Raw genomic sequence first — 12,960 nt, 5'->3', positions numbered from 1 at the left:
AAAGTACGTCAGAGAGGCGAGCGCAGGGCACGATGTCCTTGAGCACATCACGAGTGGTGCTGGACCGGTAGGTTCATCTGCGCGGCCTCTCTTAACTTCCGCACAGTCTTCAAATAGACAACCCAGGAGCTCTACAAATGTGAATGAGGCATGTTATTCAGCAGAGCTGAGCCACAGTAAGACAGATCCGTGGAGGTGCAAGCCTGGCTGTGCACATACAAGATACAGTTAACAGGTGAAAATTCCAACTCAGCAAATTAAGCCTTTCCTCCTCAGGTGTGATGTGACGTTACATACGCAGCTCAAACAAATTGATCACCCTTACAAATATCCAAAAACATTACCTTTCTTGGCTATGGCCAATAGTGCTTCTTCTCTCACAGTTTTCCACTACTCTAGAAAGAGCAGTTTGTTTTTTACATTTTTTTCTCTGCTGCCGGTGCTTTTGGAAGATCTACAGGATTGGCATCCCTCTACAATTTTATCTGTCAGGTGCAAATCACAGGTTTGTACCCCAACTCAATCCAGGTCAAGCAAATGGGAGGGCAGTGGTGAAACTCAGGGGCTTATGGTACCAGCTGTCCCACCCTGACATTTTTGGGTATGGCCTGGACAATCTCACTACGCTCATGTTTTCTAACATATTCCTAATAAAAATACATGCATCTATATGTACATAAAAGGGTTTTCGATCAGCTCTCTTCATCCACTGGTCTGCTCAAGTGTCACGCACATTTTGCTTCCCACATTACCACACATAGCATAAAGCAATCAGTCACCCAACTTCAGTCACTTGCTTTCTTGCACGAGTGACAGCATTTTGCTTGTGCACTAGTGCACGACTGCCAACAAGTAGTCCACATCAGTATGAGAATGGTAATTTTTTAGGTCTCACCTGCGACAGCACATGCGCTTTATGCACCATGGCTTGCAAGGAGTATTGCTTACAATACAGAGCTTGGAGCCCTGCATGTGGTCTTGCATGCAGGGTTATTGTTTACAAGGAAGGGTTTGGAGCTAATCGTTGGTGATCAGGATGGATATGGATACTGATTTCGAGTCACTGGATTGACCCTGAGTAGAAACAGGCAAAGAGCGCAGTCTATAACTCAAGATCTGGTGTGCTCAGGGTCCAACTGAGGCCTGGATTTCTCCACACCCTGTCAGGAACTAGGGCAGTACTAACTGCGGCTCACACTTCTTCAGGCATCCAGAGTTAATTCTGGTGTTGAAACCATGCCAGATAACAAATATGCTTTAAGGGAAAAGCACAATGTGACAGGAGGGCACCACAGTGAAATAAGTCATGTCTGGTTGCTCTGTTGACTAAAATATCCATTCTAGAAATCAGCATTTGACATCATGGTCACAGTAAGTAACAGTAGATGTTGTAGCACTTGGGATAATGTGCTGCATGGCAAAATACTTATAAGGTCCCAAAGGCGAGATCTATTGGCTATGCCAATGCTTGTTTGTATATAGTCTTTATTGAATTTTCCATAACATACATTTCAAATTCAGCACTATATTTTCACCATTTGCAGTTTCTTCAAGGACAACAAACAATACCATAGTAAAGGCGGAAACCCTTTGCCCAACTCACCCCCCCCCACACCCTCTTCCGCTCCATTTTCATTCTATCCCGCCGTAAAGATCGTGCTTGGCGCTATCCAGGTACTCACATTCCGAACATGACCAGGAGCAGTATACTACTACAACAGCCTATGTCGCTACTTGATGTACAATTACAAGTTCTCCTATCGAAGACCGTGGTCCCAATAGGTGAGACCTTGGGAACATTAATTCTCAGTGGGATACTGTGCATAAAGAAAAGAAACACCATCATATACATAGGAAAGTGACATTACATCTTAAAATAAACAGTATTTGCAAAGTTGCTTGTGCATTAATAGTCTGTGTGTAGGGCGAGACCGAGACAAAAAGATGATGACATGCAGAAAATATGGCTGTAGGCAGCATCAGTCATTTTAAAATTTAGGCTCACTTTGGCCAAAGTTAGAGTAAGCTCAGTTTTTTCAGCATAATTTGTTTGTCTCAAACTAAAGCTTAGTTAGAATCAGATTCAACAGCAGAGATGGCAGAACAAGAAAAGAACTCCCCTGACCAGAACCTGACATAGCCATACCAACAGCAAGGCTGAAAGAGGTAACCCTAAACTAACATGTTTGTAGACTGCCAGACAATTTACTGGTAGCCCCCCACCAAGCTATGCCTTCAAAAAAGGTATAGATTTACATAAATACAGGATTTGGCAGCCACCTCAGCACAGGCGATGGTCACCGGGAAGCACATTTAATCAGTATAAAGTGTCCCTTCCTGGACCACCAGCGTTTTTCCCTGCTGCTACATGCAGTATTTACCCGGTGATTACAAGGGATTGTGATACTATTAATGAGTCACCTCTTCAATACACTACTGCAAACATAACAACTACAGGGGCCCCACAAGGGAAGTCCATTACTTTTGTCAGCACATGTAACTACTCATACCACAACTTCCAATAGGACGGGTTGATCCTGGATTGACACATGGTTAGATCAGGAACAAATTCACCCACTCAGCTCGGGACCCATCTGTCTACCCAAATTCTTACCCATTTATTGGTCTCCGTGATATTTGTGTCACTTTCACCTGGGCCAGTGAGGGTTTTCATCCTACTCAGGGTCAAACAAATCTTTCCAATACTAGACTTCTTTCTAATGCCTGATAACGCCTCACAACTTTCAGACAAGCACAGATGTTAGTCCACGGCCTCTCCATCCGCACACCTGTGGAAATCAAACTCGAACAGAAGGGGATGCGGATGAAGGGGTGACACTTGGTTGTATGTGGGCTGAGAGGCACATATTTTAAACCTATATCACAAACAAATCGGACTGCTGCTTCACTCATAATTGGTATCCTTAGACACATCAGCTACCATCTGTCATTTTAGTTTTCTAGAGCACTAACCAAAATTTCTATGACAAAAATAACTCCCTCATTTTGTTGAATTCTAAATGAAATGCTTTAGGTTTTACAATTTGGATTTCATCAAGATGGCTTCAGATATGCCACACTGTTGTCACAAATACACCTTTTAGCACTCTAGTTGTTTATTAGAGCACTATGGGAAGCTGCATCAGCACTCTGGTGAGTTAACTGACTGAATGCTGATGATGTTGAAAGTACATATTTCAGTTTGCATGTCTGAATGTTTTACTGACATAGAAGACAAGAACTTTTGAGAAGTCATAAGAAATGTGTCCTTGTTTTAGCTTGCTGGAGCACTAGCCATCATGTCTATGACAAAACAAACCGGCTTATTTTTTAATTTCTAAAGAAAATGCTTTAAGTTTTGCAGCTTTGATTCCATCAAGATGGTTTCAAGTGGGCCATGTGTCACACTGTTGTCATAAATACAGAGTGTTAGTGCTCTAGTTGTTCATTAGAATACTGGGAAGCTGCAGTAGTACAATGAGAAATCAAATGACAGGTTGTTTCTTCTGTTAGAAACACATGTTTTAGTCATGATATCAAACTTTGCTCTCACATGGCTGAGGTAAACTGTGTAAATGTATAACAAACATGCTCTCATTTTGGCTGCTGCAGCACCTCCCATAACCTCTATGAGAAAAACAGGGGGAAAACAGTTTTCTCTTAAACAGGTTAAAATCAAACTACAATAAACAACAACTCCTATAATTAGTATGTTACAGCCCAAAAATAATTTCAAATCTAACCCTTTGTATGTGCTCCCTTATGTAACCTTCAAAACATGTCATTCACTACAATGCATTTCAATGGGGACCATGACCTAGAGTCCTGTAATGACTGCCACAACATGTTGTCCATGTTGTGACCAGCCAAATAAGGGGTGGTGGGCCTTGTCCATTGGAGTCACTGTTGGGGTCACCCAGCCCCCTTATCATTTAATTCATTTTCACTCCTGCAGTGGCTGCCACAATGTATTGGTTAAACTGGATTGACTAGTCTACTTTGCAGTGACCATTCAGAGTATATCCTGACACGGGCAGTCCAGATATAATTATTTTCAACCCCTTCATGACCACCTAAAGCCCTTCTTTAAATGCAAAATTCACAAAAACAGCTGAATAGATTCATACAAAATATCAAAACCTTGTAAAGGTAGGAAATCAAAGATTTAGCACCCCCCTCCTTTTATCTTGGTCCTGTTTGATGAACACCACAAAACTTTGCAGAAAGGAGCTGAAGTGGACAAATTTGTTTGGGAAAGTTTAATTGCGATTTGCAGGCAACCACCACTGTGTAACACACATATACATATATATATATATATATATATATATATATATATATATATATACATATACATATACATACACATATATATATACATATACACATGTATATATATATATATATATATATATATATATATATATATATATATATATATATATATATATATATATATATATATATATATATATAGCCTGGTCCGCTGGACTGAACAACACCAAATTTGGCAAAAAAAGTAGCTTTTGTTTCAGAAAGAATGTTTTTTGTTATTTGGTGTACATCCATTCAGTAGTCTTCGAGATATTAAAGTAAATCCAAATTTGTATATCTAGGGTTGCAAAGCCTTCGTGAATAATGATGAACTCGTGCAGAGATCTGCACATCTCTGATTGGTTGGCAACACTTCAACCAAGAAGTGTTGGCAGCCATTCTGGAACTAGGCTTCAAACGAGTCCAAACAAACACACAAAAAAAAGAAAAGGGGCCAGGGTACGAAGTCCATAACCCTCTAGCCTTGGTCTTGAGGTCCCCCTGGGATCCATACCAGGGCAAAAAAACTTTTTTAAATAATTCACAGACATTTTTGCGAATATTCGTGAGTATTGCCGTAAATAAAAATAAAAAAAGCAAGCGTGGCCTTGTGCGCTTCTTTTTAATGAAGCCCCCGGCAGGACCATGTCCTGGGGGATGCATATTTTTATATAATTAATTAAAGGGGCACACGTGGCCTCACTCAGGGGCATTTATTTGGCCCGTGGACCACTACCTTCCCGGGGCTACATATACATATTAGAGTGGGGGGATGCGCACCCCCCTCAGGCCCTAGGGACCGCAAATGTCTCCAGGGTACTTCTATATGTATATAGAGTACCCTGGACCCAGCGCCCACCACCTCCCTGGGGCTTTTTTTTTTTAAAGGAAGGTTCCCCCCCTCCCTGGGGCTTTTAGAAGCCCAAGGGACCACCACCTCCCCAGAGCTAAATATAACAATATGTAGCAGGTCTGCGGGACTTCTGGTCCCGGGCATCACAACCTTCACAGGGCAAATCCAAAATTTGAACCTTGAGGGGGGCCTGAGGCCCCCCTCCCGGGGCATATACGGCCCTGGCACCACCACTTTCTTGGGGCCGGCCAGTGCAAAACAAAGTATTAGGGCTGCACGTCCACCCTCCTGGAGTCATTTATGGTCCTGGGGGACTGCCATCTCCCAGGGCGGGCTCCTGCTATCTCCAGAGGTGCCCACCCTCGGGAGATAGCAGTTTGCTTTCGCTGTCACAGATCCCGGTACGCAAAAGCAAACACTAACTCTGCTCCCAGTAAACAGGAGCTGTCAAACTGCTCTCACTTGTTGGGTGTGGAGTTTTCACCTGTTTTCCTGCCCGCTGTCATGGGGACAGGGAAACAGATGACAGAATTATTCCACGGCCAAATTCGGGCTGCCACTGGGAGATTAAGTGAGTTGCCTACGTTTACAGTGTCCTCGTAAAAGTTACTAGGGTTAATGTAAAGTACTCCACCTTCGGTGGTGTTGGCGCTATATAAAACTGCACCAAAAAGTAACTGGAGTTAATGTAAAGCGCTCCTCCATGCTTTCAGGTGGTGTTGGCGCTGTATAAAACTGTCCCCAAAAAATGTGAAAAGCAGAGTTGGGGAGGAGAAGATCTGTGCAACGTTATTCAGCGAGGCAAGCAGCAACTAATGGGAGGTGGACGGGCATCCAACAGCAAATCCAGGCTGCCATGGGTAGATTAAATGATTTGGCCGTAATCACAAAATGTGGAACTGAGGTCGAGGCTAGGGAAATGTATTGGCGTCCACTTGTGAGAGGATGTGGTGTAAGGGCCACAGCTGCCGACTATGGAGCTGGGAAATCGGGTACGAGTTTCAGCTTCGGCTTAGCATCCTTGATTCTGGGCAAATCACTTTATCTCCCTGTGTCTACAAAAATGAATGTGTCTTCTTTTGTAAAGGAACTGGTGCTAATGTAAAGCGCTCCAATACCTTCATGTGGTGTTGGACGGTATATAAAACTGCTTAAAACAGCAACTGGTGCTTAATAAAAGCCCTCCACTACCTTCGGGTGGTGTTGCTCTATATACAACTGCATAAAAGAAATAGAAATTATCCCAGTGTTAGGCTGGCTTACAGTAGTGAACATGAGTAAATACATCGCATCAGCAACCACATTAAAAAGATTACTTTAGTCATGAACCCTGAGGGGCAGACAGACCTTGATGACATCAAGGCTCAGCCTGGCTCCTTTGAAGAGAATTCAAGTCTGGCAACAATGGCACATGGAAACACTTCACTGATGAATGAGGGAAAAGTAAGTAAATGTCCAGAATGAAGGCATTTAAAGAAATAGAGTCCCATCCTATGAAATGAGAAGCATTAAGGTTAGAAACAAACAGCTCAATCATTTCTCACAGGGGAAACATGGCTATGTAATTATAGCAGAAGACACAGGTACTTTAGAAACTCTGACATGCCCTTTAATAATGCATACCTCATTCAATTGAGGTTTGATTTTCCAACTGTAAACACCATTGATTAATTACCACATATTGTGTAAACACGCACACACATCTTGTAACCACATGTGCAGAAAATAAACCGAGCCTACAGGTGTACCATGTAATAGCAGCTGTGCATGCATGCTCCAATTAGTATGTCAGCTATAGACTAAGAGACCATTAAAAGGCTGAATACCACTATTTACTAGAATGCAACAAACTACAATAGGGGTTTAAAGCAGTGATTGGGAAGAGGTGATTTGTGGACAGGGCAAGCACCGGGAGGTGCAAGGAAGAAAGCAGAGACAGGAGGGATGAAGTTGGGGAAACAGAAATCGGCAGCAAAGGGGAAAGCCGTGACAGGGAAGGTGAATGTGGTGATCTGTGGAAGGGGCATGAGGGTGAGTGGGAGGAGATGGAACTGGTAAAAGCACAAGCACTGTTAGAGGGCTGAAAAAAAAGGAAACAAGTAAGTCCTAACATGGTCACAAGTAGGATCAGTGGATGTTTACAAGTACTTGGTCCATGCTCTGGGGGAGGGCTAAACACAAGAAGAAGAATGACCATGCATGCTATAGACAAATGGTGAACAAGATTATGAGACAGACGACGGAGCGAACAAATGGGAAGCCTGTGGGCGGGCTATCCCACAGAGTAAACACATCTATTCGAGACAAAGACAGCACATGCGCTGTCTAGCTGAGACCAAAAACTATCTGTAATCCTTGATGGAGGTGAATGCATTGTTGATCTATCAGAGTGAAATCTGTAGTGACTATGACGAGTTGGTTTTATCTTTTCATCTCCTGGTGAGACCAGAGTCTATGGTTCTCGTTTTCAAATACTATGAGTATGCAGATGTGCAAAATCGCCTGAAATTCCCACCTGTGTTGCTCCGCCCTGTCCACCTTAGTTGTATGCAAAGGTCTTCCTGATTTTTTATAGGTTGAAGGACATCTTACCAAAGGTCGCACGCGCACGTTTCTCACCAATTTTGTTGATGCTTTTTTGATGCTGAGGTATATTGAGAAATCACCAAACAAAGAAGCACTTATTTCATATAGTTAAAAGGAACTACTCTTGTTTGGTGGAGATTCACATTGTTGTAGTCACTTCGTCTGCTCTATATTAGGAATAATGTTTTCACAGATTTCTGGAATAAGACTCTCAAGGAACAATCACATTGCTGAAATTAAACGCACACAAGGTTACTGAAGACATTTCCTCGTGGTCCATTACGCAGCTGTAGTGCAGAAAATGGACCAGACATTTACCTAATGAGGTAGCACTTACTAATTAACCAGCAGAAAGTACTGCAGTTGGGTAAACATTTTGTGCAAAACTGAGGCCGCCTGTTGGATGAACGGGCAGGTAAGGGTCCATTCTGGCCTTGATGCTCATTCCACAGAAATTCAACCTCAACAGGAAACACTTACTAATATATGCATAGCAGGTGCCTCAGTTGAAGCTCCACTTTTGTAAAGGACAAATGATCCTAACTTCTTTGGCTTGTAGAAGACAATTCGATAAACTGTATTCAGCAAGTTTAAAAACAGCAATAAAAGTACATGCAATAAATACACCGCATAAAAATACAGATACAAAAATACAGATGTTAAAAAGATAACCCAACTTCGTCTTCTAATCATATAAACAAATTATTAAAAAAGGCAGCCCAAACTCATCCCCTGATAATGTCTAACACACAATACTTTTGCTGTGGTGTATGCCCCCCCTTATAAAAAGAGCAGCATTAAAACACACAAAATGGTCTGCAATTGCATACAGGTAGTTCAGTATTTTTTTTGACTGACAAGAATTTCTTTTTTTTTAGATAACACCAGAAATTCTTATAAAAGTCGCAGAACAACATAAAGTGCTGAGTGCTTTGCTTAGAGAAACTAGAACATTGCAGAGTGTGATGTTCGAGAGTTGAGTCTTCATATTATCGAAAGTGACCAAATGATCGACTGTACCAAATCGTAATCTGATCAAGACATAATAGTGTTGGATGTTATTTACACAAGTCAGGTAGTATTGACAACCCTTCCAGGGAAGTAAGCAATATATAAAAAGCAACAGTCTGTTTCTTCAGCTCTTCATACATTCTTCGTTCATGCATATGTTTAAAGAAAGTTTCCTCAATACGCTACTTATTAAGAGATAAGACTTCAAGTGGATCTTGCCACACTGAAAGATTAAATAAAGTGTTAAAAGATGTATTCATATAAGAGAGCTAGGGAATATGAGAAACATTCAGGGAATATGAGAAACATTGTCCAGAGTTAGGCAGTCTAAAATAATCGATTTTGTAAAACTTGCTTCGTCTTTCGACTTTGTGGAGAATCAAAGTAATAAATGTTTTACTAAAAACAGATCCTCCATATACTGCACGTCAACCTCTTTAAGAGCAATCAGGGATGAGGCTGACTCAGGTAGGCACAACAGAGGTTTAAAAATTGTGTTACCCGACTTGGCGGGGTTTACTAGAGGTATAACTACACAGTCCCGCTCAAAGGTTCCAGTGGACATCTCTCTAGCCTTGTATATATCAGCCATCTCCTTAACAGGTCGGCTACCCAGTTTATGGTAAATCCTAAAAATCCCATGACAATTCCTGCTCATCTTGGATTTAGCATTTAGGACCTGCTGGGACCAGGCACCATTACTCGAGAATAAAACCCCCAAATAGTAGAAGGAATTTATTCTAGTAATTGAGGAATCCCAGATAAAAAGGGCCTGCATGTTTGCTTTTTTTCCCCGCATGCCATTGTATATATTTTAGTTTTGTTACTCACACTTTTTGTTGGCTCCATAAAATCCCCCAATGCATTCATCAGCTGCAGCAGGGCAATGGGTGTCCTATATAAACAGATTTAATATTCTCTCTATTGAACTGGAAGGTCCTTTGGGACCATGCATTGACAGCTATATCTAAAACAGTCTTTGTTGTGCCATTAGTAAACTTATCGAAAAGCGGATTCTATATTATAATTTGAGAATATAGCGCACTTTGAACGAGTCATTATCAAAATTATATATTTGCAGCATTGAAATGAGAACATATTGGTCCAAATACTTTTATAATTAATGTATTAAAAGAACTACCGTTAAAGTACAATTTAGCCTTGGAATCACTAGCTGTCAAAAACAAATTCTAATGAAAATCCGTACAAAAACAGGTAATTAAAAACATTACCCTTAACTCCAGTTTATCTGCTAAAAGTCTTCTGCAAAGAGTAGCAATGTGTACCTGCTTGAACCCTAGCAGACCCACAGAAGTATTTACTGTTCCCCTGCGAAAACAGTACTGAGTTACACTTGTCCAAATGTTGACTTCACCAGTCCGCAGTATTGAAACTTGAGTGTGCATGAAAGGATGCTTTGTCTTGTGCCAAGAAATGTAGACTTTGTAAATACAACGATACTACTATCGGCTTGTTGCAGGTGCATAATGAAAGGAAGATGGTTCAACTCTTTCCAAACTTGCAAGTACATAATGCACTACACCTATCAAAAGAAACTAATAATCAAATCTTTGAGAAGGTGGTGTTGTTTTTGTGTGAAACTAGTGAATCAGACACTGAAATCGAATTTAAGACGAATACAAGAAGCCTTCGGTAATAGTTAACAGTGATTCACAAATACAAATTTTGAATTGGGAGCACACCCCCAGGGATTTCCATTTAACCGCATCGCTGTGGCAGCTTTTCCTGTTGTGTGCGGCAATTTACGAAAAGCTGCGTTACGTGACGAGCTCAGCTCGTCATCCGCACACGACCACTGTGGCTGATGATGAGCTGAGCTCATCATTAGCAGCGAAGGGGTTAAGCATATGATCCTAGTTCCATTTCACACTGCAAGCAGTATGTTGTTGAATACAGTTACTTTTAGAGTTGTTTTTGTGGCTTGGTTGACTAACTGTTCTGCAACATCTAAGCCAACATGCTTAGATTCATGAACATCGAGCATGGCAATTTAAAGACGCTCATGGCAGTGATCTAGAAGTACATCTTTTTCAAGTAACATGTAATGCTATCTGCACATATATGTTCATTCCCCAGTCAGAGCTTAGATCTTTCTCAGCTCTCAATTACTCCACTTGAACCCTCTCAGACCATTTACTCTAGAACACTAACTGCATCACACCTCATGGAGCTAGCGCAGATACACACAGTGACACTAATGTGGACTTAACTCAAGGTGACATAAGACTTAGGACTATCTGGTTTATAAAACTGTGTACCGGTAAACATCTGCCATGTTAAAGAAATTACGATATGCATACAATATTACTGTTTGGATATACGTTGGTTTTTTTCACGTTTGTATTTTTTTTTTTTTTAAATGTTATCTAATCATTGGAAATAATTCACTGATGTAAAATGCCTTTATTGGAAACTAATTGATATAACCGAAATCAGTTGAATTGATTAATCTCTACTGTGGTGTCAAAGGCTTAGAGACAGGGACATCTTAAGGATTTTTGGGGCCCAGGACGAATGCATTTTGGAGGCCCCTGGTCGGAACATCTTTGAATTTATGGTACAATTTCAGCTCTTTCATGCCTTCTCTGGCCAGGCCACTAAAGTTGTTACATCTAATATTTAGGGATAGTAACCTGGGCCGGACTGGGAACCAAAACCGGCCCTGGCAAAGTGCTCGGCCCGTCACTCCTCGTTGTGGATGCTGCCGAGCTCTTTGCCGGGGCTGGTTTTCGGCCTGCAAAAACGGCCCTGTAACAAAAAAGGCTCCTACGGGCCCCAAACCACCCCCCTACCCGTGCGGCGCACCGGGGATTGCCCGGTGCCCGCTACGGCCAGTCCAGCCCTGATAGTAACGTGTGTTTTCAATATTGTAACACAGCAGCAGCTCACTAATATTACTACTAATAGTTTCATATATGAGGGCCTGTTTTGATCTAAAAGAAACTTTTTTATGGTTGTTGCATGAAACATAAAGACACCAATATCTGTAACAGACTCTCACATACTACTCACATTAAAAAAAAATTAAAGGGGAAATATTTAAAACAATCTGTTTAAGAAATATTCAAGGTCATCAGGGCAAGACTCTCTGCAGAACAAGGCTGTCAGTATCAGGGGACCTCTTAAAAGGCTGGGCCAGAAGCCACTCTACCTAATCCTTAAAACATCTCTGCTTGGAGAATTCCAATGGTGAAGCTCCCTGTTGGGTATTGACAGAGCTTCAGTGTACATACTATTGCACATCAGTTTAATAATCAGTAACTACCTTTGCACGCTTGACTTGCAGGGAAGGTACGCTGGACAGTCAAAGCTGAGTACAGGTGGAGGTGGGAGTTGTGGAACTTGGAAGCGGTATGATAGTAATAAAACAAAAAAAAACAATGCAGAGTTGAAGTTTTGTGATTGTGATGGGTCCTTGTTGGAACGTGTTAATTGGTTGATTTCTGAATGATGTGGCAGCAAATTTGCAAAGTGTTTTTTTTTTTTTAAATAGAAAAATAATGCCCCCTCTCAATTGGAGTTTAATCTGATAACAAGTGACAAGGGGGACATTGAGCATTTTTCAATGCCCCTTACTGTCAGGTTTTTCCTGACGGTGTCAGGCATTGAAAACCAGCAGCAGCCGGTGCAGGTAAGCGCGGTGGGGTGGGCCGCTGCAAGGGGGGGAGGGTTAAACGGGGGGGTTGACAGATGACAGCAAAAGAGTTTTTTTTATTTAATTGCCCTATTCTGTCAACATCCTTCTCGCCCCGCCCCGGCCCACTGCGCTAATCCTGCACCGGCCGCTGCTGATGTCTGTACATCTAAATTTGTTGGGCAGACATATAGCCAACCTCCAATACCCCGTACTTCGTTGGGTCTTTGGAGGGGTTTGACCTCGGTGGAGATGGAGAAGTCTCTGCTGTTATCCAACCGTGGTACACCTGCTTTTTAAATAGATCGGGCAAACCATAATGTAATGTTGGCACTTTTGCTGTTGCAATGGAATTCACTCTCCATCAACATATAAATTAGGCCCTCTGTCTGGTTGATAGGTGTTGCAACTCCTGGGTCTCAGAAATCCTTCTGTGGGTGATGTTGATCCTTTGGTGCATCCGCTTGCATATGTTAGGTTGATAACTTTGCTTTACCTTTGCAATAAGATGATGTATGCAGTGATGTTAATACTGGACTTT

General features: G+C 41.7%; 1 protein-coding gene across 1 annotated transcript in view; it reads left to right on the top strand.

Moving 5' to 3' along the window:
• The window catches only part of LOC147683193 (uncharacterized), a 502,788-nt gene that overhangs the window by 298,815 nt on the left and 191,013 nt on the right, over positions 1–12,960 (top strand). The window lies entirely within an intron of this gene.

The sequence above is a fragment of the Lissotriton vulgaris genome, chromosome 11 (genome assembly GCF_964263255.1).
Source record: "Lissotriton vulgaris chromosome 11, aLisVul1.2, whole genome shotgun sequence".
Lineage (NCBI taxonomy): Eukaryota > Metazoa > Chordata > Amphibia > Caudata > Salamandridae > Lissotriton > Lissotriton vulgaris.
The sequence above is the reverse complement of the archived record's forward strand: the minus strand, read 5'-3'. Positions and strand labels throughout refer to the sequence as shown.